Source organism: Leopardus geoffroyi, chromosome A3 (assembly GCF_018350155.1).
Source record: "Leopardus geoffroyi isolate Oge1 chromosome A3, O.geoffroyi_Oge1_pat1.0, whole genome shotgun sequence".
Classification (NCBI taxonomy): Eukaryota; Metazoa; Chordata; class Mammalia; order Carnivora; family Felidae; genus Leopardus; species Leopardus geoffroyi.
Genome location: NC_059336.1, coordinates 102038185 through 102046457, shown reverse-complemented (window position 1 = coordinate 102046457; position 8273 = coordinate 102038185). Strand labels below are relative to the sequence as shown.

Genomic DNA, 8273 nt, shown 5'->3' with positions numbered 1-8273 from the left:
AAAGTATCCTACCACGGTGGTTCAGCCCAGAACACAAACCTCCCTTCCTGGGGGTCCAGCTGCCCGAGCATGTGGCTTCTCTGGGGAACACACAGGATGTTCTCTGAGTCTGTGTAAGAGGAAGGTGCTGGAGAACCCGGGGAACAGCCTGCAGCTGCACAGAACGGCCCCGTCAGCTGCACAGCCTGGCAGGCAGCATCAGAAGGGAAATTCAAGAGGTCCTGTCCTGTGAGGAACCGGTCACGGGGAAGGGAAGAGCCAATGACAGCTGCACCTGATCCCCGGTCCCCGCCTGTGTTTTCAATTAAATGCAGCCAGTCTAGTCACCAGACAAGTCACATAGATATTTGGTGACAAATTCATCCATACTGCAGATGAACAGTGTGGGGTATGTTTTCCACAGCATCATAGTTGCTAATGTTGGTAATGTTGGTATTTTCTCACTTTCTCTTTTTCTTACTTCTCTGTGACTCCCTGTCCCCTGCATTCATATGTTCAAGAGAGCACTCGGCACGAGCTGTCCTCACCGAGAGTACGGATGAGAAAGCTTCGTAATGATGTTTAATTCTGGTAAAATCAAATTAGCCTTTTGAAAATTTTCTGTAAATATAATAAGATTCCAGTGCCAAGATTCTTTGATTTCCCTCCATTACATTTTTTGGAGTGCAAAGGGGGTTCTAGCAATTTCAAAAGTGGGTTTTGATACTAAACAGTGAAAAGGAATGATCGAGACAAAAGTTACCTTTCTGTATCACAGAAAAATCCAGAATACATGAGATTTTTCTTTCTTTCCTCAATGGTAAGGGTGTTAAGTATCTTGAATGTAAACACTGCTTTGGGTATGACGAATTTGGAACTCTGTTGCTATAAGAAAAGGTTTGGTACGCTACATGAACGCATCGTTCCATAGGATGTGCTCATTAACCAAAAATGACCCCGAATAATATATTTTGGGGGAATGTGTATTAAATTCATGCATTGAATACATCCCCTTCAATAGTGCGCTTAAATGTGAATCCTGACTAATCACGGGGTCATACCATTAGTTCATGGCACATACAACAGAAGCAAGAGAGATTAAATTCACAAACATCTAATCCTATGCCTAGTTAAGAAAATAAGGTGCATTAGAGATGATCGACTCTTCCAAGATAATGAATATCATGACAAGGACAATTAAACCCAATGTTTCAGTTCTGGTTGCTTTGACAGGGTGTGGAAAAATGTATACAGAAATCAAACTGACTGGAGGCCACACATCATGGCAGCCTGAGTGATTGGTGTGAAACTCCTTTGCTAGTATGCATGTTAATCGTTGTCAATTCAGACCTAGAAACCCACTGCTTTCTTGTCTCCCACCAAGTTTGGTATACGGTATATTCTTTCAACTCAAAAAACGTTCCAGTTTCCCTTTTTGTTCTCTCTGGACCCGACTTTTGCTTGGTAATTTCTTACTTGGTTTCTAAATGTTTGGGGATTGTTTGATAACTTTCTGTTACTGACTTTGAATGTATTTCCCTGTTTTCATAGAATAACGTTTTATGGCTTGTATCCATTTTAATTGTATTGACATAACCTGTGGCCCCCAGTTGTGGTTTATCATAGCGAATGCTTTGAGGGAACATGTATTTTATGACCTTCAGCACAGCATCCTCCAAGTGTGAATTATGTCCCTGTGGGTGATGTCACTGTTCGGGGCGTCTGTGTCCTCACTGGCCCCAGGGTAGGGCTGTCTGCACTGGGGGCTGGACCTGCTGAAGCCCGTCCCCTGCTGTGGTCCCCACTGGAAGCCACCTGACTTCATGTCACCTGGTCCCCAGGCCAGACCAGTCCTCCTAGACGTGGATGGTCTTGTCCCAGAGTCAGGGATGCCAAAGGCGATTCCTTCTTAAAGTCAAAGATAGACACTGAACACAATGGAAGGGAAGGTACCCTCCAATCCTGTTCATGGGGTCCCCAGGCCGGGGTCTCTCACCAATGGGGGAAAATATTTTATGAAAATAAACATTCTGCTGCAATCTAGAACTCTGTGGGTTGAGGTTGTTCCCCACTTACTAGGGTAAGGATAGGAAATATGGGGGAAATGTGCCCAAGGAAGTTTCTTCTAAATTATTGTACCCGGTAGTTTTTTGTGAAATCTTATGCTCTCCTCATGTGACTGCTCCAGGGGACTCAGAATTCATTCATTCTATTTTTATTTTATTTTTTATTTCATTTATTGTATTTCTGACCCTTATTCTGCGCATGGCCGACAGGTACTTTAGAAGAGTCGATACGCAGATTTCTGCAAGCCCTGCAGAATGAAGGCAGTTGAAGTTTCAAACAGCACTTGAACCTTGGCTTACCCTTGGCTCCTGCCTAGAAAAGGCCACATGGCTGTGTAGGTCACCAGTGTGCAGCTGTTGCTCCCCTGGGGCAGGAAGTTACTGTTTTCACTTACAGATGCGGACAGAGGCTGTACTTTATGATCAGGCCAGGAATGGCCACTGACTACTCCATTCAGCCCTTGCCTCTTTCTTGTTTGGTACAATTCGTGTTAACAACTGGAATAAAAAGAGGGGGTCAAAGGGAATTTCAGTTAATTTTAAAAAATCAGCTTGAGTGATTGAATTCTGATTTTGCTTCTCCCAGAGGGTATAAAATTCTCTTGTTCAAAATTTGTGTAAGCATTTTGTAGATTCTTGCAATAGCTGAATGTGGAAGCAACATTGAATTTGGGATTCTCAGGCTCCATTTTTCTGCGAGTAGACTAGCTTTTCTAAATAAAAAAAAATCCAAAGAAAATTATTTTCTTTTTTCTCCTGGAATATTAAATTCAGTTTCTCTCTTTCAATTCCCACATTGTACGTTCAAAGGCAGCGTCGATTTAAACTTAAAAGACTGGAATGCCCATGTCTCAAGAGAACCAGCCTCTCTTACAAGGTCGAACAGATTATGAAAACAGCGATTAAATTTGCAGACAAGCTGTGGCTTCCAAGAGACCGTTATAGCAGGGACTCCCGTTTCTGCAAGGGCGAGCCTAGGGAGGGTCTTCAAGGAGGTGAAAAACTTATCAGGCAGAGATGCTCAGTAGGCAATAGAATTATTGTCTCACTTTGTCCAGTCAGTCTGGACACGGCAGCGAGTTTCCCACTGACAGACAAAATGCCTTCATCTCCAGCACATGATTTTCTCACCTGAGAGATGAATCGTATATCTCTATAGGATTTTTATATTGATTTCAAGAAAAAGGAAACAAGACTAAATCAAATAGTTGGATACAGATTCATATGAAGCCGATGAAAAGTGACACCTTGAGAATTCAGAAAAGTCAGGTATGTAAACATATCTGGTTCTCAGTGCTTTCAGAGAACCTATACACTCAGAGGATTAAGCACATGCACTGAACCTTCCCAGACGTCCCTGCACATCAGGAGTCGTCCTCTCATGGGTAAAACATTGTAGTTATTCAGAAGAGATGGACACATTTAATCCCAGGGGCCTCAGGGGCAGGAATCCCCTCTAGTTCACCTATGGTTGGGGGTGCTCCTCAATGGCTGGATTGATCTCAGTGCTCTGACAATGACATCACTGGATCTTTAATCAGGAAGAACCTCTATTCGTGTCCACGGAGGGAAGAGGCCTTTGTGTATCTCTAAGCTTGGACAAAACAGTGTGGGTTGGGACTGTTTGGACCGACAAAGTCTACGGAACACGGTGCCCACAATGTGTGGGAGTATCTTACTTCCCACCTGTGACGGGACCACAGACTCAGAAGTTCCATCTGCAAGACCGCCTTCCCACATCACCCCAACTCCACACCAGCTTTCAGTTTCACTGAACCCAAACTAATGTCCTCCGACAACACAGACAAAATTACAGTAAAAGCCACCCGTATAAGTTTTCTTCTCATTCAGCTGATGATGGTCACGTATAGAGATACACAGAGCTGCTCTGTTCCCCACTCAGACCCCATATGTCCCTTCACCAGATGTTATTATTTCTGTCCAGGCTGGAATGACTGACTTGGTTCAAGGGCCGATTTGTTGTCCAGGGCACAGAATGGTTTGTTAGAACTCAGAGTGTCACCCTTTCTGTCTACAGGTAGTAAAGGAAAACCGTGAAGCCTGTGTGACCAATTCTATAGGATGTTACATGTGTTGTGTATTTCAGAGCAACAGACTATGTGACAAAACAATCAGCCAGAATCAGAGACTCTTAAAAGACTTTTTTTTACATTAATTTCACAGGAAATGACAAAACTCTCTGATACTGAAGTATGGCAAAGAATACTTTATAAAAGTAACCTTTTCAAGAATTGCCTTGTAACAAAGAAAACACACATTTCTCACAGTTACTACCTTTCTCACAATGCAAGCTTCAGTTTGGGTGGTCAGTTTCCAAGCCTGACATAGCAAAGCTCCACTAATTTGGTGGTCAAAGGGGCAACATTCTCTGATGTTGGAGCTCTGGTGGCAAGAAGTCTGATATTAATGCTGTTCAGCAGCTCTGACCCAGCACCTAGTTCCCTGGTGACCATCTTCCATGAAAGTCCATGGAAATGTACAGGTTACACTGAAACTTGAAAGGAACGCTGTGTCTCTTGTTCTAACATCATGGAATCTCCTTTTAAACTGGGAACTCATGGCTGTGGCTGCCCAAAACACATGACAAGAAAGAGTAGATGTGGGAAGAGATTTTCTAGAACTATTCGGGAAAAAATAATTTAAAATGATTCTTTGTTCATTTTGTTTCATCATATTTACTGCTAGAAACACATTTCCTTTGCCCTTTTCTCTTGCCTTAAACAGAATTATCGGTGGAGAACACTTTTGCACTTCGGAGGGAATGCAAACTGGTGCAGCCACTGTGGAAAACAGGATGGAGGTTCCACAGAAAATTAAAAATAGAGCTGCTGTAAGAGGGAGCAATTACACTACTAGGAATTTATCCAAAGGGTACAAAACTGCTGATTTGAAGGGGCACATGCATCCCGGTGTTTATAGCAGCACTACCAACAATAGCCAAAGTATGGAAAGAGCCCAAATGTCCCTCGACTGATGAATAGATAAGGAAGATGTGGTATATATATACAGTGGAATAGTACTCAAACATCAAAAAGAGTGAAATCTTGCCATTTGCAACAAAGTGGATGGAACTAGAGTGTATTATGCTAAGCATAATAAGTCAAGTCAGAGAAAGACAAATGTCATATGACTTCACTCATATGTGCAATTTAAGAAACAAAACAGATGAACATAGGGGAAGGGAAGGAAAAATAAGATAAAAACATAGAAGGAGGTAAACCATAAGAGACTTCTAAATGTAGAGAACAAACTGAGGGTTGTTGGAGGGTTGTTGAATGGAGGGACAGGCTAAATGGGTGATCGGTATTAAGTAGGGCACTTGTCGGGATGAACACTGGGTGTTATATGAAGGGATGACTCCCTAAATTCTACTCCTGGAACCAAGTAACACTATATGCTAACTAACTGGGATTTAAATTTTAAAATAAGTCGGGGCGCCTAGGTGGTTCAGTTGGTTAATCCTGACTTCCGGCTCAGGTCATGATCTCACAGTTAGTGAGTTCGAGCCCCGTGTTGGGCTCTGTGCTGACAGCTTGGAGCCTGGAGCCTGCTTCAGATTCTGTGTCTCCTTCTCTCTCTCTGCCTCTCCCCCCACTTGTGCTCTGTCTCTCTCTCTCTCTCAAAAATAAATTTAAAAATGTGAAAAAACTTTTTTAATTTTTTAAGTAAAACAAAGCCTTCTTTTTGATCAAAGAAGAATTCTTATAGTACTTTGCATTTTCTGAATTCTTAAGGGCAACAGATTATGAGATAAAAGAACCAGTTAAAATGGCAGACTTTTAAGGGAGGTATCAATTAATTTTCACAGGAAGTAGCGATATTTTATGGAATTCAAGCATCTTGAAAATATTTTGTAAAAATAACATTTTAAGAATCAATGTGTAATTAAAAGGAAACATGACAGGTTTCTTGCTGGTACTCATTTTCCCATAAATTGGGGTCCATACTGGAGTGTAGGTGAAACCGATTAATTTATACCTTTACAGAATGATCCTTTAAAACTAGGTTAAGGTATATGATATTGTTCTTTTTCTGTTTTTATCTTTGTTTTCATGTTCAATTCAATTGTTTTTTTCTTTTTCAACTGCATATCTTTTTGACTTCTTACTCCAGGATGGTTAATTAGGAGTCTGACATATTCTGAAGTAAGACTCAGAATTGAAGTAGGTAGCATAACAAATAAAAGTCAAAGAAACACAGAAGTTCCAAAAGGTAATGAAAGAAAAGATAAATAAAATTGTTGGTAGTGAAATATGAGACATTTATTGTAATCCTGTCTCCTTACCATAATTTGTTACTGGCCACCCAGATTCTTACCATAGAGCTCAACAGTGAAAAAACTGTATCATTTTTACCCAAGATATTTTCCAACCTTGTTAAAAATTCTTATTTTGTTTATTTTTTCAAAAAACCAACTCTTGGTTTCATTGATCTGCTCTACAGTTTGTTTAGATTCTATAGTGTTTATTTCTGCTCTGGTCTTTATTATTTCTCTTCTTCTGCTGGCTTTGGGGTGTCTTTGGTGTTCTGCTTCTATTTCCTTTAGGCGTGCTGTTAGATTTTGTATTTGGGATTTTTCTTGTTTCTTGAGATAGGCCTGGATTGCAATGTATTTTCCTCTCAGGACTGTCTTCACTGCTTCCCAAAGCGTTTGGATTGTTGTATTTTCATCTTCATTTGTTTCCATATATTTTTTAATTTCTTCTCTAATTGCCTGGTTGACCCATTCATTCTTTAGTAGGGTGTTCTTTAACCTCCATGCTTTTGGAGGTTTTCCAGACTTTCTCCTGTGGTTGATTTCAAGTTTCATAGCATTGTGGTCTGAAAGTGTGCATGGTATGATCTCAATTCTTTTATACTTATGAAGGGCTGTTTTGTGACCCAGTATGTGATCTATCTTGGAAAATGTTCCATGTGCACTCGAGAAGAAAGTATATATTCTGTTGCTTTGGGATGCAGAGTTCTAAATATATCTGTCAAGTCCATCTGATCCAATGTATCATTCGGGGCCCTTGTTTCTTTATTGATCCTGTGTCTAAATGATCTATCCATTATTGTAAGTGGATTATTAAAGTCCCCTGCAATTACCACATTCTTATCAATAAGGTTGCTTATGTCTGTGGTTAATTGTTTTATATATTTGGGAGCTCCTGTATTTGGCACATAGATATTTATAATTGTTAGCTCTTCCTGATGGATAAATAAAATTGATAAACCTCAAGCCAGGGTTTTCAAAAAGAAAAGGGAGATGACCCAAATAGGTAAAATCATGAATGAAAATGGAATTATTACAACCAATCCCTCATAAATACAAGCAATTATCAGGGAATACTATGAAAAATTATATGCCAACAAACTGGACAACCTGGAAGAAATGGACAAATTCCTAAGCACCCACACACTTCCAAAACTCAAACAGGAAGAAAGGAATACTTGAACAGACCCATAACCAGCAAAGAAATTGAATCAGTTATCAAAAATCTCCCAACAAATAAGAGTCCAGGACCAGATGGCTTCTCAGGGGAATTCTACCAGACATTTAAAGCAGAGATAATACCTATCCTTCTCAAGCTGTTCCAAAAAATAGACAGAGAAGGAAAACTTCCAGACTCATTCCATGAAGCCAGCATTACTTTGGTTCCTAAACAAGACAAAGACTCAACAAAAAAGAGAACTAACTACAGGCCAAAATCCCTGATGAATATGGATGCAAAAATTCTCAATAAGATACTAGCAAATCAAATTCAACAGCATATAAAAAGAATTATTCACCATAGTTAAGTGGGATTCATTCCTGAGGTGCAGGGCTGGTTCAACATTCGCAAATCAATCAATGTGATACATCACATTAATAGAAGAAAAGATAAAAACCATATGATCCTGTCAATCGATACAGAAAAAGCATTTGACAAAATTCAGCATCCTTTCTTAATAAAAACCCTCGAGAATGTCGGGATAGAAGGAACATACTTAAACATCATAAAAGCCATTTATGAAAAGCCCACAGCTAACATCATCCTCAATGGGGAAAAACTGAGAGCTTTACCCCTGAGATAAGGAACACGACGGAGATGTTCACTCTCACTGCCGTTGTTTAACATAGTGTTGGAAGTGCTAGCATCAGCAATCAGACAACAAAAGGTAATCAAAGGCATAAAAATTGGCAAAGATGAAGACAAGCTTTCACTTTTTGCAGATGACATGATA

General features: G+C 40.2%; 1 gene segment (V, D, J or C); it reads left to right on the top strand.

The window, feature by feature from the left end:
- The first annotated feature begins 5665 nt into the window (after nt 1-5665).
- Nucleotides 5666-8273, top strand: part of LOC123581097 — a 99864-nt gene continuing 97256 nt past the window's right edge. Inside the window, exon 1 of the V gene segment in view lies at nt 5666-5670.